The sequence below is a fragment of the Sapajus apella genome, unplaced genomic scaffold, assembly GCF_009761245.1.
Source record: "Sapajus apella isolate SASKATOON/1434 unplaced genomic scaffold, GSC_monkey_1.0 scaffold44, whole genome shotgun sequence".
Taxonomy (NCBI): domain Eukaryota; kingdom Metazoa; phylum Chordata; class Mammalia; order Primates; family Cebidae; genus Sapajus; species Sapajus apella.
Window position 1 is genome coordinate 13,655,645 of NW_022436984.1, and position 25,553 is coordinate 13,681,197.

A 25,553-nucleotide genomic window follows, 5' to 3' on the forward strand; every position below is an offset into this window, starting at 1 on the left:
AATTCCAATATCATTAAAATCAGTGATTATTAGCTAGTACTTCATAAAAGAAATGATCTGAAAAAATTTTCAGCATACACATGCTCTGATACCATAGCAGGGAAATGTAAGTAAGAGTGTAGGGGTTGTCAAGAGACTTGTGTCTGATGCATACCTCTGTGAAGAGTGACTCTTCTAGTTAATTTTAATCTTTTCAATAGATGTACTTATGGCATATAATTTGGTTGTTATTGTAGTGATCTGCTACTAAAGAAACTTTCTCCTAGCCAAAGGTATGAGTCTCTCTATAACCTACACTTACCCATGAGTTATGTTAAATATGCCTTGTGTTCCACTGGTTTAGAATTTAGAGTTTTGGGGAAGGCAAATGGGGTGTTTCCCCAGTGTACTTTAGCACAATAGAGATAAAATAGTGTATGTATATGCACAAAAGTGCCTATAAGTGTTCTGTAGTTCCAATGATTGCATCACAAAACGAAGGAGGGTCAGAATTGGATTCTCACTCCGGCTTTCTGGTTGGCTCCAAACTCTCACCAGCTATTAAATGAAGGCATCAGATGGGAGAATATATAGAGTCTATTGAACCTACTGAAATTACTCAGAAGAGTTAAATAGTAGCAAGTTCTAATCAAGAAGAAATGTTTTATTCAGTAATCACTTTGAAGATTTTTTTAAGAGCCCCTGAAAATTGGATTCCTACAGGGGATACTGCTAAAATACTAAGGTGTAAAATTGATTCTCTTTTTAGAATTAAAAAAAAAAAAAACTCAATAGAAATAATTCAGTGCGTGAGGTAGATAAGCTTCAGACAAAGGGAAAAACCAAACCTGTTTGTCTGAGATATTAAAAAAAAAAAAATCAACTTTTACCTTATGTTGCCAAGGAGACTGTGTAAACAGACTTACACAAAGAGAAGTGGCTGGCTGGCTGGCAGTACTGCTAATGTGGAAAATCTCTTCATTGTTGTGTGGCATGCTTCATCTCAGAAAAGAGCAGGACAAGGTGGCAGGCAGAGAGGGAGAAATAACAAGAATGGAAGATTCTTTATTCCAAAGAGGGCCATCTGTGACTCTAAGAGATAAACCTGGCAGACCAGGGCTCATATCTTAGTAAATTACCTGCAAATAAACTTGTAAGGGCTCTGCGTTGTCTCATGATTCTTTTATTAATAATACTTTAACCCCTGCATTTTCATAAGCTGTGACTGGAAGTTGCAGGAGAGGGTGAACAGCTGAATTTCAGCCTAATGGAGGCCACCATTTAATAAGTAAATACATGCACAGGAAGCCTCAAATGACTTTCATCTCTCTAGTCTTTTAGACGTTTATCTAATCCAACCATATATACAATGCAATTATTTCTCCACCAATAATTTCATTCATTCATTCAATACACATGGGGTATGATGAATAAATTCAGTGCAGATACAGGTAGTCCCAGTTCCCAAAAATGTGTAGAGTATATAATACCAAAAAATGCTATTATAAAGTTGTGAGAAAAAGTTTGTTTTTATACAGCCGTATATGCAATATGATTACAAGTCTGTTAACTGTTGAGCAAACAAGCAATAAATGAATAATCTTATGGAGGTAGAGAGTAGAATGATACTTAAAAGAAGCTGAGAAGGATAGTGGGAGGGCAGATAAAGAAATATTTGTTAATGGTACAAGAATACAGTTAACTAGAAGAAATAAGTTCTAGTGTTTGATAGCACAATAGGGTGACTACACTTAATAATGACTGATTTTATATTTCGAAATAGCTAGAAGAAAAATTTTGAATGTTCCCAACACAAAGAAATGGTAAATGTTTGAGATGAAGGATATTCTAATTATCCTGATTTGATCATTACACATTATATGCATGTATCAAAACATCACACATACTCCAGAAATGTTTATAATGATTATATGTCAATAAAAAAGAAGAAAATAATAAAACCTAATTACAATTGCTAAGTCATTGATAAATTAAAAATAGAAATGAGATTAAGGTCTTAAGCAATTTCCTTACATTGTTAAGGGTCAAAATGAATGCTACACTTTGTAAGAAGGCACAGTGGTGCACGGTGGCTCATGCCCGTAATCCCAGCAATTTGGGAGGCCAAGGTGGGCAGATCACCTGAGGTCAGGAGTTAGAGACCAGCCTGGCCAACAAGGTGAAATCCCATCTCTACTAAAAATACAAAAAATTAGCTGGGCATGATGGCGGGCACCTATAATCCCAGCTACTTTGGCCGCTGAGGGAGGAGAATTGCTTGAACCTGGGAGACAGAGGTCGCAGTGAACCAAGATGGCACCACTGCACTTCAGCCTGGGAGACAGCAGAGCGAGACTCCATCTCCAAAAAAAGAAAAAAAGAAGGCAGGAAAAACTCAGTGTCAGAGATCAGAGCTGGAATATTGAATTAATAACATACCCCTTTTCTACCAAAATACTCTTAAGTTTTAAATCATGCTTTTTTTCTTTGCAGGCTATTTAGATCCTGCATCAGACAGCCTCTTCAGAAAGGTCATCAGAAAACACAAAACTAAATGCAGTGAAGAGTTACTCTGTTGAACTCTTGAAAATACCATTTTGTTAAAGAAACAGGTTAAAACTTGCTCTTTTATTATTTCAAATTTTCCTTCAGAAAATTGTGAGTTTTAACCTACAAGACACACACTCCAAGGTAATGACATTCTAATTCTGTCTAGTTGATCTGAATAACTGGTAAATTATCCAGATCCACTAAACTCTCTGGAGATTAACTTCTGCCATCATATTGGTTTCTGTTCATTTTCACAAGACTGACAGGCTCATTACGGCAATATTAACATCTTCCTTTGAGAGTTCATACTGTGCAATTGTAATTTTGCATATGTTGATGAGAAGGCAATTATATTAAAGAGTGAACACTGGGCTGATGTACAAGGCACTACTTAATTATAAAAACTGTATAGGATGGAGCCATGTCATTGACTCTTCCATTCCATCTGTCTTGCCTGTTTCTAATTTACTTCTTCATTTCTTCCTTGACTCTCTTCATTCTCTGCTTTTCTTTCCTTTCTCCTTCATTCCCTCACCATAAATTACAGACCTTTTATTAGATGCCATTTCTCTATGTTTGTGCTTAAAACAAGAATTTTTTCCTCCTAGTTGTTGGTTAATGTCTGCAAATGTGAGAGAATGTTAACAAGACAAACAAGAAGGAATTCGAAATAAACTTAAATGAAAGTGCCTCTTCTCCCCCCAACCCTCCCCACCCCCCATGGTGGAAATGATGATATCCTCACCATCTGCACACTTGCAGGCTGTGAGTGGGCAGAAAACCAGCTGGAGATGCAGCCCATGGCAGGGATACAGATCCTCAGCTTCTGGGAGGTCCTCTAAGCTCACAATGCCACCCAGCTATTGGACTATCTCTCACCACGTACATTCAAAGGGAAACTGTACGACATTTCTTCTAAACTATTTTGTGCAGAGAAGATCTCCACTACCAAAAAGAGGCAGACGTGGAGTAGGGGGGATGTGTTCTGGACCAAGTGTCAGGAAACCTCACTGCTTCAGGTTCTCTTCTTGCAATAATGAGACTGGTTCTGTTACTTCACCTCTCTGGAGTTCATTTTTCTTATTTGTACAGCGAAAGCCTGCAGCTCTAGCACCTCATAATTTTGTTGTGGAAAATACGTGCAGAATTCAGAGAATGATGAAAAGACTGAGGGTATCTCCTTTGCCTTGGTTGACAAATTATGTTAAGAGCAGACTATCACCGTATCCCCCAAACATATCTATGAGGCAAGGCTTGTGGCAGAAAAATAAGCAAAATGCTATACTTTTCACATCAATTAGTCAAGGAAATGCACCCTGAGCCCAAGAAACTTGCACCAAAAAGATGGAAGGAAGTACTCCATTTGGTGCTCTCTGGCACCATCCTTGTGTCCAAATGTGTATCAGAAATGAATTTAGGGCCATAGTCCAGAGATGTCAGTCTGCACACTAGAAGAGCAATGTTGACAGGCCCTGGGACTGGTCCTAGTGCTGTATGGGAACTCGGAAATCTAACAAAAGCCACAGGATGGATAACCACAGTGAGATTATGACCTGGAAATATCTGCATAATCTTGTAAGAAATTTCTAAAACTATAAGACACACTGCATTTTTACTTGACTCCCAAAATGAACATCCGGTGATATTGGTCCTTCCCACTCCTAACTGAATGACGTCAACACACTCTTAAGGACACATCACACACTCTGTGGAAGAGGGTAGGAGAGGTGTGGAATATACAATTCCTTTTTGAGATGGGGTTACTCTAATGTGTTTTAAGACTAAGGCTCACTAGCTAAGATATAATTCCATGAATTCAAGAATGTATGATAATTATGATGTATACATATACATGCATATGCATTTACATGACCAAAAAATGCCAAAAGGAATGTAATTGACAGTCCTCTTTTCAATGGGTCCATAATGGGAGTGATTCTATCTTTACGTCTAAAGCTTTCTATTGGACACATTTAATATTCTTGTTTCCTCTGTCTTATTTACTCTCTTTTGAACATGTTATTGTTCCATAAAAGATGCTTAGTAGCTTTATTTGTTTTTTGTTTTTTAAATCCCTCAACATTTCCTAATGCTAAGCCAGGCAATGGAGGGCAGGCAAAAAAAAAAAAAAAAAAAAAAAGTCTTTAGAGAAGGCTGCAGGCCTATCATCAGATTTTGAGCTGGGCTTTCCCCAAACACACTTTAGGCCTGCAGGATGCCTGAGGCCAAGGGTACTTCCTGCATCCACAGGGTTGGGGATGCTGAGTGCATCCCTCTAATCTGCTGCCTGGGACACGCTTTTGCATCACTCTGGCTGCCTTCCCTTTTCTGAAACTTGCCAGGGGAGAACCCTGCTTACCTTTAGAACAGCAGGTGAGCCCATCAGCAAGTCAGTCTCAAAAGTCTCACCTGACAAATTATAAGACTGAACCCATCAAGTAAGTAAAGAAATAAAATTAAAATGAATAATCATAACAAATACATATATCTAATATGGGTATTTATTATATATTATCATAATTCTCAGCCTGAATCTAAATATACGGTCTACTACAACCTTTTTAATTGGGCTTTCACTAAATGTATGATGAAAATCATTTTCAGATCTTAGCTCATTAGAAGAAAATAACAATTAAAAAAAAAATAAAAAGATCTTAGCTCACTGGTGTACTCCAGTGCCCTCCTAACACACAAGCATACTTCTTATGCCCTTTCACTTGCAATCAGCTACTGGTAGAAAATTAGATGGGCCCAAATCAGAGGAAACCAAAGGCATGATAATGAAACTCCTGAAAAAATCAATGGCAATTATGGAAATGTGCTGTTTACCACTCTTTTTTTTTTTTTTTTGACCTTTCCTTTTTTTGACCCTCTAGGCAGCCTAGTTTATGGCAGGAACATCATCAGTGAGGTCCCAGGGAAAGAGAACAATTACAGAGATAGCTACTATTTCCAGCCACTGTTTCCAAGAGTATATCAGATCACTCAAAGCACATTATATCAACACTCCCCTTGTGACAATCTAGTCTTTACTGGAGTTAATTAAAGCAATTAATTCCCTTCCCTTTCAAAGCAGTGTGATTACATAAATAGATAATTTCCCAATCCAAACCCATAAAGCAAGTGATTTCTCTGCACATCCCTCAGTGTGCCAAAGGACCTAACTGAACTAAATTGTCCTTTTTCTTGATTTGACCTTCATGAAATTCTCCTTTTTCTGCTCTGTCTTCCCATCTGGTTGGATGGCACAACCACACGTCCACATGGACACGGGACCGCAAGATGAATAAAGCCTTTCCCACAGCAAAGATGGATAATACCCAAACTGTAATCACAGCGACAGCAGTAGAGTGAGGAGGAAAAGAGAATGGCGGGTGCTTGCTCCGACAGGCACTACAGTTCTCTTCAACAATATACCAGCGTGGGTGATGCTGACAATAATTAGGCAAACAGAATGCCAAACAATTGTAAGAAAAGCTGTCAAACATTTTGTGTTATTATCCCCTGCACAGGCCTGTGATTTATCATCACAGAAAAAGCACATAAAGAAAAATCTCTGAACAGTGACATTTTGTTCAAATTACAACCCTTGGCTTCCCTGACTGCCTGCAGACTGACATCTCCAAGGTCGGATATAGCGCTTAGCAATTTGTTCCCTCATTAAGTGTGCCTGTCTCTGGGATGGGTTCTAGTCACTATCTGTGAGTGCTGGCATGCCGAGAGCAGGAACGAAGTACTTCTCAACGTGTGAGAAGCACTTACCTTCAGACATCAGAATGAAAGAAAGTAACTGACATTCATATTTCCTTCCCAGATTGGCCCTAAAACTTGAAATATGATCTCCTGTACCAAGGCTCATACCTGTCATTTCTTCCTCCCTCTCCACCCAAGACCCTGCTTGGGGTTCTGGATTTGGCTAAAGTGTAAGGCCTTTGATCTTTTCGGTATAAAATCAATCTTCCTGGCCAAGTGCGGTGGCTCATGCCTGCAATACCAGCATTTTGAGAGGCTAAAGCCAGTGGATCACTTGAAGCCAGGAGTTTGAGACCAGCCTGGCCAACGTGGTGAAACACCATCTCTGCTAAAAATACAAAAATTAGCCAGGTGTGCAGGTGCCTGTAATCCCAGCTACATGAAAGACTGAAATAGGAGAATCACTTGAACCAAGGAGGCAGAGGTTGCAGTGAGCTGAGACTGTGCCACTGCACTCTAACCTGGGCAACAGAGTGAGACTCCACTGAAAACAACAACAAGACAGTCTTCCTGTTGATATCCCCCAGTGGTTGTCATGGAATAATAAAGAAAAAAAAATAAAAACAATACTTTTCTCATCCAGTTTCTTTAGAGTTTGGCACAGTTCTATAGATGAATTATTATAAATTGTGGGATGTATTACAAAGAGACCTCCCTTCAGAGATGCTGAGCCAATGAAGACAGGTGTGAAGCATTACTATTATAACTTTGGAGAAAGTCCATAAGCAGTCTCTAATGTAGATTTCTGGATGGCTCAGAGTTGAAATGCACCCTAGAAGTAATAGAATCAATCTTTTCAACTAATGAGAGAAATCCTGTCTGTGATATTCCCAGCTGATGTTCTGAGCTGGATCACTTCCAAGCATGGAGATAAAGCAGCCTTCCATTACAAATACTTGGCTGCTGAAAGACCTAAACGTTTGGGTCTTCACTGTTTTCAACAGCCCCTCCCATACCTGTCCAACATAGAGATCCATTTAACAGTAGACGTCCTACCCTCTAGATATTACCTTATTTGAAAGGTAGTATCTTTCAACCCCATTTCTTTCTATCCCATTGTCAGAGCTCTTTCCCATTCCTTTCTTCACAATCTTTTTAACTTTTTCCATTTTTATAAATAGGGTCTCATTCTGCTCCCCAGGCTGGAACACAGTGATGCAACCAAAGCTCACCACAACCTTGAACTCTTGGGCTCAAGTAATCCTCTGGCCTCAGCCTCTCAAGCAGCTAGGACTACAAGCATGTGCCACCACGCCCTGCTAACCCCTTCTCAATCTTTATACCCATAAAGGAATCTTTTCTTCTCAGGATCCTCTTTTCTTGGGGTTCGGAGATTAATTTAGTATTGCCAACATAGCAAAACTTTATTTTCCTTAGGTTGATTTTGATTTTTTAAAACAATAGTCTTTTTGTGAAAACCTGGGCAAATAATTTGGGCTAGCATACCAAGTAAATGCACTTTAATTTTTCCTTGGCCATACATCTTCTATTAGTTTCTACAAAGACCCTCAATGCTCCCACGGTTACTGCTGACTGCCCAGGGACCTCTCACTAGATGGCATTTAGAATATTTTTCAACCATCTTTCTTACCAAAATAGTATGTGTTCTATGTTTCATTCCTAAGAAAGTTGATCATGAACTCAATTGGCTGATATTAAGTACAGTGTGAACAACTTATACCTGAACACTTTAAATATATTGCAACCTAACACATTTACATATTAAGAGTGACTCATTTCCTTAGTCCAAGAAAGTGAACAGAGGCTTGATTCTCTCTCCCATCGCCCCCCTCCTTTTTTCTCTCTCTCTTTCATTTCTTATTATAGACAAATGTGAATTACTCTCACAACCTGTTCATTTAACTCTGTCAAGCTATTCCTCAAGGACCAATCACAAAAGGGAACCAGGGAAGGGCTGTCCAGAGCTCACTGAAAATCAAGATCAGCTACAGAGGTCCATACCCCATAGAAGACAGGTCTGTGGTCTCAACGTCGAAGACAAATAACAGCTTCTTGATCAACCTCCCCAAATCAATTTAACACCTTTTTGTCTCATGGGTTTCCAACCTACTCTGATTGACTTAGGCTGATCAGAAACAAAAGCTTTAACGATAACAACTAAAATAAGTGAACTTCCTTTTGTAAGTATTCCCTCTTTGCCAAAGCCGATGACTAAGTAAGTTCAAAGACATTTAAATTAATGTCAGTTATACTCACAGTCACTGGAGGAGAGGCAACAGGAATTTAAGGTTCCAGTAAAAGAGAAGAGGAAATGATACTTTGGGTGTCTTTCGTCTCTAGTTGTGACAGAGTCTGCTGAATTATTGACCTTTCCTTTCAAAAATAAGAAATTGTGTGTGTGTGTGTGTGTGTGTGTGTGTGTGTGTGTGTGTGTTTTAAATTTAGATTTCCTACATGTAACCACAATCTCTAAAACAAGGTGACTTATTTTATATATCTGAAGAAAATGAGGCATGCAATTTTCCCTTCCTCATAGTCAGACCTAAGAATGTAAGAACTTTTCATCTTATTTCTATCCACAAATTAAAAGGGGCAGAATTACTCAATGTAGCCACAGCAGGGAATAGAGTTGAGTGAAGAACAGGAAGGAAGAGAGATGGAAGCATTCTTACAAGTTTTTCTTTACAATCTAAATATGTTAAACGCATGATGGAAGCAATGGAACCAGGTCAAAATGGTCCTTGTTGTGTTTTGAAAAATCCTGACTGTGGAGAATCTTTTGTAGTAGGAAGGTAGGCCAGTCTATCACACTAACTGAAGGCGAGTCTGGGGCATGCTTGCTGGATGTGTGGAGATCAATTACTCACAAGTCCCTGTGGAGTCTCTTCCATTAGGAACAGGAGAAGCCCAGGCCATCAGTATTCTGCACACACACTAACAGCTTGTGCTTGCAGAGGTAATCATTTCTCAGCTCCCTTCAGATTCCATTTATTGGTTATTTTTCCCTCTTGGTTAAAAAGGTTTCTCTTTTGTACCAAGCAGGGGCACCAATCTATCAGAATGTATTAGAAACTGCTCGACTGGGATTTTGCTGGAGTTCTACTGAGGTTGAAAATTTCAAACAATATGTGATGAAAATTTTAGGCTGTTTTGGGTGACTTCAATCTCAAGGTCTCACTTGGCTGACTTGAGTTACTTCTTTCAGATATTTAGGCAATGTTAGTTTCAGAGAGGAGGTCTGGTAGATCCTAAAGATGAGGCAGCTCTATGTCAGCCATTCAGTGGAGAGAGATCCCATGCTCTTATTTGCTTGCAGGTGTGAATGAATTATTTAAAGAGAAAAATGTGTGAGTGGGTTCTGCATAACAATGCCACTCAGAGTCTTTGCACTGTGTTTTTCAGTGAATGTGAACATTTCTCTTCTCATGTCTTTTTAAGAGAAAGAGAAAATGATGATGGGAAGAATTTGGGGTAAGAGAAGATGACTTTTCTACTATTCTTATCAAAATTTACAATTTTGCCTTCCTTTGTGTAGTACATCTGTAATACTTGCTCCACAATTCTAAGCTCCTGGAAGACAGGAAATACGTCTTCTCTCTTCATTATGATATTGCCAATGCTTATCACAGCTATTGGTCTACTGCAAGAAACAATGAATAAGTAGTTTGTCTCTTTAAACCAATGCTTTTCATTCTTCTCCAGGTGAGAGGTTACTATAGATTTTTTTGAGTCTTTATCATAACTAAACCCAATGGTGGACTGAATAAGATCAACTGGCAAATCCAGTCTTTGATTCATCGGAAATTCCAGCAACATTTGACTTGAATATCAAATGAACAAAATTCTAACATTTCTAGTATATTTGATCTATTGGTTTGTAAACCATTTTGAAGCCATGATATAGAAACACTAATTCTGTATTTTTATAAAAACAAAACATAATAGTATGCATTTACTCATTCAAGAAACATTTCTTGAGTCCCTAATTGCACTAGGAACTGTTCTTGATTCATGACAGAACGTGACAGGTTGTTCATGGAGCTTTTGCTCTAGTAATGCATATATGGTTGGAACTGGTGGGCATGGAGTCCAAAATAGCAATTCTAGGCCAGCTTGCCCTAAACAAATGATACAGATATTATATGAGAGACTTGCTAAAATTTTGACCATAGTTAGCTCTCCTCCCACCTCTTTCAACCACTTGCTAAGTTTGGGGAGAAACGTGGGAACACAGGATGAAGTGGCCACAGAGGTACCCAAGCATCAGTGCAGTAATGCTGTCCTTAGCAAATGGCCCTCCTGTAATTCCCAAGAAGGTAAAATATTTTAGCATTGAAATAACTTCATGGCATGGCCATGCTAACTCTAAAGTGGTTTCATAATGTAAACACTCCTTCAGTGAATGACTTAAAGTTCATAAGACCTACAGAGCAGAGTCAAAAGCATAGACTGAGGAGTCAGTTGATGAGGGTGACTTAAACCATGGCTCCTCTATTTGCTGGTTGATTTATGAGGAAGTCACTTAGCCTTTCCAACCCTCAGCTCCACCTATAAAATGGCAATAATGATGGCCAGCTTGTGAATACAAAATAATGCAGTGCATCCTCAGCATGATACATAACATATAATAGTGACCCAGTGCTAGCTATAATTCAACATAGACAGAGCACATATTTCATTAATGACCATTAATTTTAGCCAAACCCAGAGGATAGCAATACTGTACAGTTTTGCAGGTAAGAAAATTGAGGCTTAGAGGGTGTTTGTGGGCACAGGGGATGGTACACATGATCTTTCTCTTGAAGTTAGATGTGGCCATGACTTGCTAATGAAATGTAAGTGAGAGAGGAATGTGTTCTTCTTGATGGAAGCCTTTAAGTCATCTTCTCTTCACTGTGTCACAATGAATTATGCGTCAGAAGGAGGATTTTTCCAGGATCCTGTATCCTGAAGTAAGGACAATGTGGAGTAGATGATGGGCATGCAGCATGAGTAAGAAATATATCTTTGTTATTTTAAGCCACTGGAATATTTACAGTTGTCCATTACTGCAGTATAATATAGCTTATTCTCATTTTCCTAAGATTATTAAGATTGAGCATTCAAACTTAGGTCTTATGGTATTAAGGCCAATGCTTTTTGTATTACCATACAGTACACTGCTTATTAGTAATAAAACACCCTGTGAATGTACCTTTCACTTCAGAAGAAAACAGACTTTTCTGTTGCTCTTATCTTTGACTTAGAAAAATATTTAAAATTCTCTGAGCAAAGGTCAATGGAAAGGTAACGAAAAAGTTGGATAGAGGTGGGCAGATAATAAAACAGATCAGAAAGATCCATTAATTTAGCAGAACCCTTTATTTCCCATAGGTTCATGACCTGGAGATTACACAGGATGGAGGGAGGCCCTTATCAAAAACCTGCAATTCTGTAGCTACAAAATCAATTTTTAAATGATTTATGTGATGTTGTTCAGGACCAAAGGCAGTAATTCATTTCCCATGTGGCACTTGGAGCTGCTGCTTAGATGTTGAAAAATGATTAATTTTTATTTACAGCATGGCTCGCTTCACATATTACTGGAAACAAGATTTGAGAGCACAACACTTCTATAGCATGCAATTATTTGCTGAAGGAAGTTCCAGGCAAAAAGAAAAAAAAAAAATCTGCTAATAGCTAAGGATCTGAACATGCACTGAAATAACCACTGTGAAAACCTTCCAAGGCCAAATACTTCCAATCTATTCAGTTTGACCCGTTTAACATAAAAGAGCCACATTAATTTCCCAAGGGAAGCCATTCTTCTACCAAATCATACTAACTACTAACTTTAACAATGGGAGGATAAAAAATGTAGAATTCCTGGGTTTTTATTCCCCCAGAAGACTGAGTTTAAAAATTTTCTAGAAATTGGTGCGCATAGCTTATTTCAACTTAAGTTGAATTATGTGTGCATTAAAAAAAAAATGCTATAAGGATGCCTTTTCTGGGCCACCATATGTAGACATTTCTTCCATTTAAAACTACAGAAGTGCTGTATTATCAGGCCTCCTATTCTCCAGCTTGCCAGCCCGAACCCCACAGGTCCAATCACATCTAAGGAACCATCTCAACTAGGGTAAAGTTCACATTTTTATGACCAGCTATATCACTCTGAAACCCCCAGTTTAGTGCCTACAATAATTTGTTAAGAACAGGTCCATGTCCCATGTATCTTGTGATTGTTAAGATTGGGGAGAAGACCTTGGATACCAAGGAGACAGAGTAGGGACTATTCTCAGACTGTGGGAATGAGCTCTGCCCATTGCTTCTGGACACTAGAATGTCAGAGGGCTGTGAAGAATGGTGCATGATGGTGCCTGCCATTTTCTCTCCCATCATTTTCTGGGACAAATTTCCCCAAGGAAACAGGAGAGCCTGACTGGTGAGTTATCCACCCCATACTGGAGACTACTCATATGCACATTGCGTACCTCATCCTTCTCCATGGATCATTGCTCACTTTCTCTGTATTGGGCTAAAGGTATTGGTTAAACTGTAGGCTGATGGCTATGGACTACTATTTTCTGTGTCATTAAACGTGGCCCTATCCCTCAAGTGGGTTGTGAATAAAAGTAGTACTCTGCTTCCATCCTCACTAACTTGGGTTATTTAATTAATAGGCATGACTGGCTTATTAGGAAAGAGCTTGGACTGGTTTGACTGAGGACGAAACATCTTGTCAATACAGGTTATTTTTTAAGTCCTATAGAAGTGGATGTAGGGGGTGAGGGCTTTCCCTCCTGTTTGTAGTTTGTATATGGGGTTCATCAGGAAATTTGTGAAGCCCAATTCATTAAGTTTCTTGGGCAAAAGAGTGGGTAAACTTGTTTAAAATAGAGTACGAATAAAAGAGGACTGGTACCACGCTAATGGTGAAACAATTTCATTAGCTAGAGTATAAAGCAAGAAAACAAAGTAACAAGAGTTTGTTGATATATTAGCAAGATCCTGGATCCTTGCTTGCCTGAGTCATCTGGATGAGTCTTGTGTCTCCGGATAATTTCAGTCATAACCCTTATCAGTAACAGAATTAAGGGATCTGTGTTGGGAAAATATATGGGCCAATATCCTAGAAAGTTAATAACATATACTTAGTAAGTAAGCTTGTAACACATATAAGTGATTGTGTTTTTCATTAATATTTTCCTATCATGCCACTATTCTGTGTAATGTGCTTTTCTTTTTCTTGAGTCCTGTAGTTGCCTCTGAGAATGCCAGCCCTGGGAAAGACACTCATTACTCAACACAGAGTATTTAATTGCTTGTTTGGCCTCAACTCAATTGTAAGCTTTATGAAAGTGGGAAATATGTGTATTGACTGTCTAAGCCAGCAACCATTGCCATGCCTGGTATGCAGTAACTATTTGTGGAATGAATGAATAAATGAATGGAAAAAAATTATAGATTCTGTCATTTATTAAGCCCTGACTACAGAGTGTGACGGGTTGAGGGTTGTGCTAAGTGTTTCACTAATCATATTTTTCAATCCTCATAATTCTACAAGGTAGATGTTATTTGCCTGATATTATAGGAGAAGAAAGAGCTTCAGTGAGTTTCAGGTGTGCATCCAGTGCACAGAAACTGTTTTTCAGAGATTCCCTTCTCTGTGACAGCCAGGGCCCTTCCCACATATTTCCCTGAGTATCTCCCTCATTGAGTATACAGGATGACATGAGGGAGATTTGCTGACAGCCAGCCTTTTCTGTTGAGGACTTATCTCTTGGACAGTATAAAAGGAAGAATGAAACCACAATTGTTGAATTATGATGGTCATTGTACATACTTCATCACATGTAATCCTGAAAAGAAATCTCTGATGCTGACAAAATTCTCATAATTGGTGATCAAAAGTTACGAGAAATAAAGTGACTTTTTCCGCAATGAAGACCCAGAATTCCAATTCCACCCAATTGTGTACATGTGTTTGTGTGATTCTTTCCCCTCCCGTGCCCTTTGAGTGTAGTAAAATTAAAAATGTAGAATGCATGCTAACGGTGAAGATTCCTGGTCCCTGCCCCATATTCATTAAAGTGAAATTCCTGAAAACTGCCCTAGGAATCTCCATTTTCAACAATTCACTAGGTGGTTCTAATGCAAAGTAAAATTTGAGAAGCATTGAACTAGGTACAGCTGCCTCTAACATTTTTCATACACTTGGATAACACTAGTTTTTATGCACTTGGATAATACTAGGAGCCAGATGGTCTATATATGGAAGAAATGTCCTTGTACCAAGCACTGGTGGTACATTTGCAGCTCAGGCTATGGGGAATGCCTTGGTACCCCCTCCCCTCGATTAATGTTAATAGGAATCATGTGGATAATTCTCTATACTCCATGCTGAAAAGTGTTCCCTTTAGAACCAGGAGAGACTATATTTAATCAAACCATTTGGATTCCTATGTACATGTATAAGGGCAGAAAATAGGTCACAGTTGGTAGGCTACTTTCTGGGGATTATTCCATTGTATCAGCAAACTCCAAAGTCCTGAAAGGGTTCCTGTCCTCCTGGCTCTCTCAGCAAGTGACAGCCCAAGAACTAAGAGAGGTCAGAGAAAGTCCAATATTTAAGGAAAAAAAGAAGAAAAAGTTTCGATCACAAGAAAACACATAAAACAAATTATCCCCTAAAAAACAAAGTGTGGAATAAACTTGTTAAAAGCTATTAACCTCTCAAAATAACACATTTCCACCCAGAGTAACCTCACTTGCAGTTTGGAGAGCAGCATGAAATCAAGGAACACAATTCCAAGAACATAAAGACTCCAGATATGAACTCCTGATGTCCAAGGGTTTTACAGGCACTCAGGCTCCTATGAAAACCACAAGGATGATGGGTCTATGAGACCTGAAAGAGTCAGACAATCTGGCGTGAAAAAGTGAGTGTTCCTAAGGCTTCCAGAAATCAACTCTATTATAGACTAAGAACTTTATTTCATCCATCAATCCAGGTTTTTGTCTTTATTATAGAAGTTATAGGACCACATGATGAATCTTAAAGCAACAAGAGGATTTATCAGATTTAATCTGGATTTGAATCTTGGTCAAGTCTTAGAGGAGGAAGCCACCGACTCTCATGGAGCATGAAGGGTCCACACAGAAGTGGTTACTGTGTTTAGCAGCATTTCACCTAGTTACTCCCCATCCCTGTGTTGCCTTTCTCATGGTTCACTTTACTGTTGCTTTTTTTATAGCACAAAGTAAGCAGAAAGGCAGAGAAAGGCAGAGAACTAAAGTCCCCCAAGGCATGTGGCATGCAGGGTGAAGGGCAGACCTTGCGCTACTTGCTATTTGGTGTGTCTGAGATTCTGACAGCTCCTTAATTAAGATAATCAAAATCCTTAGTCTAGAGGTGGCAACTGTACAAAATTCTTATGATAAATGGTTGGTAGGTCCTCAAGCTAGCTCTCATGTAAGCTGTGCTATCCCTGAAGCATAAGGAGGGGTGCAATGCCCCAGAATGACTACCACTGTGTCTATGAGACAATTCAAGAGTCCAGTTTTTTATGCCAGGTTACTTTCAATGGCTCCATCATAGGATCAGGGACCTTCCAGCCCTAGCGTCAGATCCACAGTAGTGCTGGAAGCACTACCAAGGAGGATGGTGTAGGAGGATATATTCCTTTTCTAATGTTGCTGTAACAAATGTTCACAGTTGGTGAAAAACAATGCACATTTATTATCTTAGAGTTTGTAGGTCAGAAGTATGACATAGGTCTCACTAGGCTAACATTGAGGTGCTGGCAGGGCTGTGTTCCTTTCTGCAGAATCTAGAGGAGAATCTGTTTCCCCACCTTTTCCACCTTCTGGAGGTCACCCGCATTCCCTGGCCTTTGGCCCTTTGCTCTGTCTTCAAAGCCAGCACTGTTGCATCTCTCTAGCTGTCCTTCCATAGTTGCATCTCCCTCTGACTCTACCCAGGAAAAGTACTCTGCTTTTAAGGACCCATGAGATTAGATTGGACCCACTGAACAATCCAGAACAATCTCCTCATCTCAAGGATCTTAACTTAATCCTACCTTAAAAATCCCCTTCGCCAAGTCAGGTAACAGATTCCCAGGCTCTGGGAATTAGAATGTGAACATCTTGGGGGGTGGGGGTGGGGGTGGCATTATTCTGCCTACCACGAGTGGTAAGAGGTGGTGGGGGAGGGACGTTTCCAGAGACTCAAAAGATCTGAGATAAGCTGGCAGCAGGAGGGAGTGAGGCTTCAGGCTGGAGCTGTCTTTCCAGGACTTTTGATGGAATTCTGGCTAGTTTTCTAAAGTCCTCTTTCACTTTATCACCTTTACTGCCACCATTGTCATCTTGGCCTGTGTCCTCTCTCCATGCCACTATTCCTCCTCACTGGTCCCCTATGGCCCCATGTACTAAACTGCTCCTCTCCAGGCTTCTTTTTCACAGTAGCCAGAGTTATCCTTAAAAACACAGTCATAGTATGCCACTCCCAGGTTCAAAACACTTTAATGGCTTTCTGTCACACTTAAAACAAGACCCCAAGTCCCATCATCATGGCTGACAGAGCATGACATGGTCTGGCCCATGACCCCTCTCTGACCTCCCCTCCTGCTCCTCCCCGAGGTGTTATCAGGCTCCAGCCACACGCCCCGCTGCTGTTCCTCAAGATCTCCAAGCCAGCTTGTGTCTCGGCTCCCGTTTCTCCCTCTGCATGGGAGGGTTGACCCCAGATCTTTGCACGGTTTATTTCTTCCCTTCTTCCCAGGGCCAGATGATATACCACCTCCTCCGAGAATTTCTCTGACCACGCTCACTAAAATACCAACCCTTTCTTTCACTCTCTACCCCCTCACTAAACCTATTTTTCACATTCCTTACCACGACCTGACATTACATTACACATTGATTTGTTTGCCTATTTTCCACATTGATTATTTGTCGCTGCCACTAGAATACAGAAGAAAAGTTTCCTGAGGGCAAGGAACTCCCTGGGAGCCAAGAACAGTGACTTGCACCATGTGGGTATTCAAATAATGAATGAATAAATTCAATGCGTATTTGATGAACCCCTGTTATGTGAAAGACACTGTGATATAAACAGTGAAAAGACAGAAATAGTCTGCCCTACTTTCCCAAGTGTCCCATGGATTGACTCATTTTCCTTTCCAGGGTCAACTTTTACTGACGACCAAAGTTTATTTTTATTATTTTATTTATTTATTTATTTCAGAGTCAGGGTCTTACTCTGTTGCCTAGGCTGGAATGCAGTAGCACCATCATAGCTCACTGTAGCCTCGAACTCCTGGGCTGAAGCAATCCTCCCACTTCGGCCTCCCGAGTAGCTGAAACTGTAGGCATGTACCATCATGCCTGGTTACTTTTTTGGTATTATTTATATAGATGGGGTCTCACTATGTTGCCCAGGCTGGCCTGGATTTCCTGATCACAAATGTTTCCTCCTACCTTGGTCTCCCAAAGTGCTGAGCTTACAAGTATGAGCCACTGTACCTGGCCAAAATTAATTAAGTAATTGAGATGGAGTTTCACCCTTGTTGCCCAGGTTGGAGGGTAATGGTGCCATCTCAGCTCACCACAACCTCCGCCTCCCAAGTTCAAGCGATATTCCTGCCTTAGCCTTCCCAGTAGCTGGGATTACAGGCATGCGCCACCACGCCCAGCTAATTTTTCCTATTTTTAGCAGAGACGAGGTTTACTCCATGTTGGTCAGGCTGCTCTTAAACTCCCAACCTCAAGTGATCTGCCTGCCTCGGCCTCCCAAAGTGCTGGAATTACAGGCATGAGCTACCACATGTGGCTATCAAAATTTATTTTTTAATTCCCAGTTCCATCTCATGTGTCTCCTTTGTCCTTATTCATTTATTCATTCATCTACTCAACACATGCTGATTGAGAACTTAAGCGAGATCCATCATAGATCCCAGTCCCTGAAACAAGACATGATCAGTTTGGGAGGGTTCTTTTGCTGGTGGCCACTATGTGAAGGAAGGTAAGTTTCTACTCATACTCCACTACTCTCTCCCTCTTACCCCACAGACCTCCCCTTTTTTCATACGAAATCATTTGCAGAACAAGATGAAAGCCCCTTAGAGTAGTGACAGAAGCTCCTTAGGTAAACAAAAGATGTCCGTAATCTAGGAGTCCATAGACAGAGCTAACACTGCAGAGCCTGTGCTGTGAGGACCAGGTCAGGTCACTGTACCTCTGCAGACCCTGCCATATCTGTTGAGAAGGTCCCATGAGCTCAGCACTAACCAAGTCACAACAAGCACACAGTTCTGGTTCCTAGGCGAGCTGAGCTGGCAGTGCATCAGGCAATGCCCTTTTAACATTTTTCACTTCTTGTTCAACACTGTTCTTGCAATGCTATGTTTTACTTAAAGAAGAGATGCTATATAAATGCTTCTAAATTAGCCTGAGCTAATTTCAGCCTTGAGCTCACTCTGCTGCCACAGACTATGGCAAATGTGATTTGGAGCAGTGATACATGGCCTGGTACATGACAAGATGTGTTATGCAAAGTTAGCTTGCGCTACATGTAGGGACATGCACACACTCCAAATACTCTTCATAAATTGCGAAGTCTAAGAAGATGCTTCCTACAAATGGATGAGTCAAGAAAACGCTACACAAGGTGCACATGTCCTAGTGCTGCTCATTCGCTTGGGAGAAAAAAGCTTGATACGAGGAGCTTTATTTGAAGGACAAGCAGTATGGAAAGCCCTAAAGTACTTTCTGGGATGTCCAAGATTAGATGCTATTTATTAGATATAATAGGGCTTTTAAAACTGAAACTCATACCTCTCCACATTTTAAAAGTGAGGCCCATTAATCAGCAATGAACTCAATAAGGTTGTTAAATGACACTACAGCAATTCTAGGTCAGTCTGATTTTATTCTCTCTCTGGTTTAATGCCTCAGATGGAGTGACATTCCTGATAAGACGCCCACTAAGGGGCACTTGCACAATAAAGAGGCGAAGGAGGAAGCAGGAAAACATAGTTAATACCATAAGTCCCCCCTTTTTTTTTAAATTTTAGTTGAGATGTGTTGTCAGCCTCTGTCTTGACCCAACAGGGCACAGAGAGGTGGTGCCACTTCACTGGGGGGCTCTGTTTCCCAAGGCTGCTGCCTATCGGTGCTCATGCAGGGGACTGTGCCCTTTCTAACAGCCCCAGCTGCGGCCCGTCCGTCCCCTTATAAAGAAGGCATCGAATATTGCTTTTAGATCATTCATCATATTCGCTCATTTCCTTGACTGAAGAGTCTGGAGTCAGGGGGCCACCAGAAGATGTGGCACAGCCCTTGTGAACGGAATAGACTGGGCACTGTTACTTTCTAGCTGTTTATTCTCCATGATCACATTCGCATACTAGATTTCTACCAAGGAACCTGGGCACAGCATCTTACCATATTTGTAGCTCCACATAACTGGACTGAGTAATTCAAACTTGCTTATTGTGTACATAAACACATAATTTCTGGAATTAAAAATAATCTAGTAACGGCAAAACTAGGCTGTCCAGCCCCATACTGAAGGGCAATGGAAATGAAAAATATCTAAAATTTTCCAGCAATACCAGATAAAAAGCCATGGAATGGAGCTGTCTCTGGAAAATGAGCATGCCAGAGAAACTGTTTAACACTTGGGTATAGGATGGGGATATGCCTGTGTACACTTATGCAACTCTTTTGATCTAAATGCTCATTAGCAGACATTTTGCAAAAGATCAGACAATGATACAGGCATATCAACAGACTTCCATTTATGCTGTAGAAAACTCAAAAATGGGGATTGTTATTTTCTTTAGAAAATTTATTTAATGGCTGATAGTAAATAAAAATTCTACATGGCCTCTTCAGTAAATATAAATGACAAGAAGTTATATCCCCCCAAAGTGAAAGAACAGTAAACATTTCTATAATTTCCAAGTTTCCTACATATAATCTGGCTGTTACAAATGGAGGCGGTTTATCAGAAGGTCTCTCTGTAAATGGACAAAGATTGAAGCTGTGTTGTGCATCACTTACTTTGTTTATCCTTTATATTAAACTGAAGCTATATATAGACACAAAATGATAATGGCACAGACTGACCATTTCCTACCGGCAGTAGGTAGACTAGGAAAATATAAAATTTATTTACTGCAAAAGTCCAACCAATTTAAAGCATTTTTATTGAAAACACAAAGCTAATAACATTAAATAATTGACATGGTTAAACTTTCTTATTTAACTTGAAGTGAATGGAATTATATGCTCACATTTTATAATTGAGTTGAAGCTGTTGTATTGCAGTTTTTATTATTATGGGATAAGTAACAGGAGTAAGACAGATGACTCAGGAATCTGTACATACCATTGCAGGTAAGTAACTAATTATGACCATCAGGCACCTACAGGAGAGAGAGGCCGTGAGACTCAAATTGTTATTATCTGACCAAAGGAGAGAACTGTGTTAATGTTAAAGATCCAAAGAGTTAGCTGTTAGCTACAAGTGTCACTTGAGACTTAAATAAGTATATTAGTTTTTGCAAACAAACTACTATACCTATGAAGAACAATTCTGAGGTTTCTCTGTAAAAGCAAAGAGCAACATACTGTGTGGTGCTTAGGGTGGAGCCTGCTCGCATTCCATTAGCAGACCGTCCGGGAGCAATGCTGGATTGAAAGCTGACAGGGCTGGTTCTGATGACTTTTTTCTTTACCTGGCCTTTATGTGAGCTTGAGTAACACACAGGCCTCTGTAGTCTGAATTTCCCTGGTTTTAAAATGAAGATAATGACCCTAGTCCTGTCTACCTGGCAGAGCTGTTGTGAGCATCACATGGCATAATTATGTGAAAGGTGCTTTGTAAACTGAAAAATACTGTAATGAGGCAGAACACGAGGCAGCACCGACTTTTGAGTCTGAATGCTCTGCTGGAGGTCAGGCTGGATAGATGTTGGGGGTGGACAGGGGCATGGTGATTTCCTGTTCAAGGTGTGAGGGCTGACTCGCCGTCACGTAAGATCCCTGTACCCAGAGACTTTATATAGTCTCCCTGAACAATTCATTTGCCACAGCTCCTGAGTAGTCTGTCATTAGAGTCGACTAAGCACCAAAGATGTTTATATTCTAACTTTCAAAAAGTGGTATGCAGCAACTTGTAAAACACAAACGTGAAATCTACTGGTCTATCTAAATGTTGCCAGTTTGACTGGCATATTTGGAAGACTTTTGGGAAGACTGGCAAATTGGGCAATCATTTGGGAAACTGAGTATGAGAGCTAATTATCAGCTATTTTGCCTTCTCTGTCTTCCCCCAGTTACAAAGCCAGGGCAAGAAGACAAGACAGAGGACCTTCCGACATGCTGCCTGATCTCCACTGGCTTCTCTTGGTGATCACATGTTTCTTAACCGAATGTCTTTATAAGGGAAGTACTGTTGAAGTGTGTGGTGACTGACTGAGGAAGCAAGCACTGAGATTACGTTACCATTCACATCTCACAGGCTTAATGAGAACAACCAGCAAACCCCAAAGGTTGTTAAATAGATTTGGTATATTTTTCTCATTTCAGAGAATGTCTGTTCCTAATGCATTATTCTCTAGCCAACACAAGAAAAGTACCCAGATTATTCCTTCTTCATGTAAACTGCAGTTTTAAAGGACAGAGACTCTCATCTATCAAAGCAGTTGAGTGACTTCTACTCATATCAAGGCCAGCAAAATGGATGACATAAATATTCAGGGGGCTGTAGTGAAGGGCAGTACTCTTCCTTCTTTGACTTATTTGGTGTGTTTATAGTTTCAGGAAACTGTCACTTCTTTAGTCTTTCAAAATACATTTTAGAGAAGGCATTATTTTATTGGACATTTTTATTTTAGGTTGCAATAATTCTTTATTCCTCTGCTTTAAAAAATCTATACTTGACATTATCCATGGCCAAAATGATTGACATTTGTTGTGGACGCTGATAAGGCCCAACTTACATTCCATGAGAATTTTGTGGAAAAAAACTTCACCTTTTGTGATAGTTCAACTTAGAAAGGCCCATGTCAAATGACCAAGGTTAGAAAGCCTAAATAGAAGGACAACAAGACTTTATGAGTTAGCCTAAAGATACTCATCGAAAAAAATGCCATATGTAAATTAAAAACAATGATGGAATCCTGATGCATTAATATCACAATACAAGGTGCAAGAATAGAGGGAAAGAAAGTTACTATAATAAAATTCATAATATATGGGGTATACTTATAAAAACAATAACACATATTTACATGATATGGCTCTACCACTTGTGTTGTCAATTTGTCACTCTGACAAGTTACTTGCCCTCTCTATGCCTCGGTTTTTCTAAATTTTCAAAATAGAGATAGTGTTGGGCATGCCTGTAATCCCAGAACTTTGGGAGGTCAAGGCGGGCAGATCACTTGAGGCCAGGAGTTTGAGACTAGCCTGGTCAACCTGGTGACACGCTGTCTCCAACAAAAATACAAAAACTAGTCAGGTGTAGTGGTGGGTGCCTGTAATCCTAGCTACTCAGGAGGCTGAGGTAGGAGAATGTCTCCTCTTGAACCCAGGAGGCAGAGGCTTCAGTGAGCTGAGATAGCAACACTGCACTCCAGCTTGGGCAACAGAGTGAGACTCTTTCTCGAGAAAAAAAAATAATTCAGATGCTGTGCAAAGTACTTAGCACAGCATCTGAAATGTCATAAACACTCAACAAATAATGATTATAATAAAATAAATAATACTCATCATTTTACTACATAAATAAACCAAAAACTAAGAACAGCAGCAATAAACATACATATATATAATATATATATAATATATATATATATTTGTGTGTATTTTTATATATATATATGTATATATACAGTTGTAATATATGGTTGCTTATTATGTGCAGGACACTGTTCTAAGGACATAAAAACATTACACCTAAAATATATGTAACTGTAACACCAACTTCATAACATAAATGTTATTATCCCCATTTTATATACAGAGAAACCAAGGCAAAGTAACTTAATTAAGTCTACATGATACAACTAGGATTTGACCAGGTAATCTATAATTATCTCAGTATTTCCTGAAGTTACTGAACAATTTTTTGTTTTTATAATCTTGTTTATCACATAACTGGTTTTTATCCTTTTAATATGCAATGGTTATTTTTGCAGCCCTTAACTCTATAATTTATTTACCTGCATCTCTAAAAAAAAGACATCACAGTCTGGGTGCAGTGGCTCACGCCAGTAATCCCAGCACTCTGGAGGTTGAGGCAGGCAGATCACGAGGTCAAGAGATAGACACCATCCTGGCCAACATGGTGAAACCCCCTGTCTACTAAATATACAAAAATTGGCTGGGCATAGTGATGCACGCCTGTAGTCCCAGTTACTCAGGAGGCTGAGACAGGAGAATTACTTGAACCTGGGAAGCAGAGGTAGAGGTTGCAGTGAGCCGAGATAGTGCCACTGCACTCTAGCCTGGCAACAGAGCGAGACTTCATCTCAAAAAAACAAGCATCACAAAATGTCAAGGGGAGAAGAGAGTAACTTTGCATATTGTTCATTCACATGTGCAAATAAAAGGATCTAATACCAAATGTGGGCAAAGCAACATACCTCAGTGTGAGAGAGTAAGTGCTGGAGGCTCAGGGCATTCTGATCTCTCCTTCATTTTCTCTTATGAGGCACACTGATGGGGTATGTGGATGTACAACAAGATGACACTTCATCTCACCTTTCTTTCTGCCTATCTTGCTCTTATTCTTCTACTTATGCCACAATAAGAAAACAGAAACTCCCACTTGACATCCAAACTCTTTAAAAACATGTAAAGTTTAAATCAACATTGCTTTTTAAAAAAGGTTTTAAAAAATTATTTGGTAATGATTTACCCTAAAATTTTTTGACTTGTCTTCAAAGCCCAGATGCTTAAATATTGGTTACTTTGGGTCTTAATGGTTATTCCAGAACCATGGAATTTTAAATTTGATCTCAGATTTTTAAGATGTGACAGCTTGATTATTTTATAAGGCCAAAACCATGATTCCAGTCTGCAATTTTAAGAATCAAAACTGTTTTCCCATTGATGAAGACATTTTGAAATGTGTGGTCCATAGCTATTCATGAGTGGTTTACAGCTGTTGTCTCTTCGTGCCCAAGACTATGGAGAACACAGGAATGAATCTGATCCTCCCGGGACTGCTATTAATATCACTTTCACTTTAGACAGCTTTGCCTTCAACCAGCAATTTTCTGGCTCCCTAATACTACACTGTAGCCTCACGGCATTCAAGCAGGCACAGGGCACTTGGACAACTTAGTAATAATCTATAATACAGGTTTTTGAAACAAGTGATTTATTCAAATGCTGGTAAAACAGAAAATGGCTCTTGAATACAAAAACAGGTGCCAGAAACTGAGGAAAAGTTCCTTAAATTAGGATCTTTAGTATAAAGAGAAGTGATTAGAATAATATCAATTTTGGGCATTGTGACATCTGAAACATACTGGAACAATTCCTAATTGTTGTCGAGAACGAAGCAATACCCATTAAGGCAAACTAACCAACTTTTATTGTACAGGGGCATAACTTTGGAGGTGCTATATCTGATTCCATGTTTGATAGGGTATGGCATATCTCTTCCCAAGTGTACTCTGGAAATCCTACTTCGGTCCTTCTTTTAGGGGAAGAAGTCATTACAACACACTTGTAAAGTACACTGGCATGCAAAGCAAAATGTTACTAGGGTGAAAAGTTGGTACATTCTGTTTTTTGGGGGGGAGGTGAGCTCTAACATGTCCCCAGCATGCATGCTTCACTAAAAATCTCTAGCTCACCAATTTCCTATTGCGTGCATTTGCTATTAGTCTTCAGCTCTCCTACATTTTGTTTCTTTATGTATTAAACTTTTAAAAATTGTAAGTTGTTCCCTGCCTCTTTTCCATTCTGATCTTTAAAATTCTGACGAATATACAATTGCATCTGTATTGGTAGATCACGTAGATGCAGCATTTGTGAACTGCAAGCTCTGGAGAATACTGAATACCATATTAAAGAGTTTGTTGAAAATAAAAAGAACTTTAAACCCTAGCCTTTTAGGTAGAATGCTGCTTTTAAAGATTATCTCTGGATTGCAAAAACAGACATGAATATTGATAGTGTAAACCTGACTGAAATATGACTCTAAAATATGAATGTCTGCCATTATAAAAGAATTTAATGATAAAACCTGAGGAAACACACACACACACACACACACACACACACACACACACACACACACA

General features: G+C 39.6%; 1 protein-coding gene and 1 long non-coding RNA gene across 24 annotated transcripts in view; both read right to left on the reverse strand.

The window, feature by feature from the left end:
- SLC8A1 (solute carrier family 8 member A1) overlaps positions 1-25,553 on the reverse strand; it is a 382,674-nt gene that overhangs the window by 132,224 nt on the left and 224,897 nt on the right. The window lies entirely within an intron of this gene.
- On the reverse strand, positions 8,088-9,815 carry LOC116524289. Its single transcript, XR_004257257.1, has 3 exons — positions 9,802-9,815; positions 9,183-9,184; positions 8,088-8,808 (listed from the first exon to the last, which is right to left on the reverse strand). It is a non-coding gene; the product is annotated as an uncharacterized LOC116524289 (long non-coding RNA).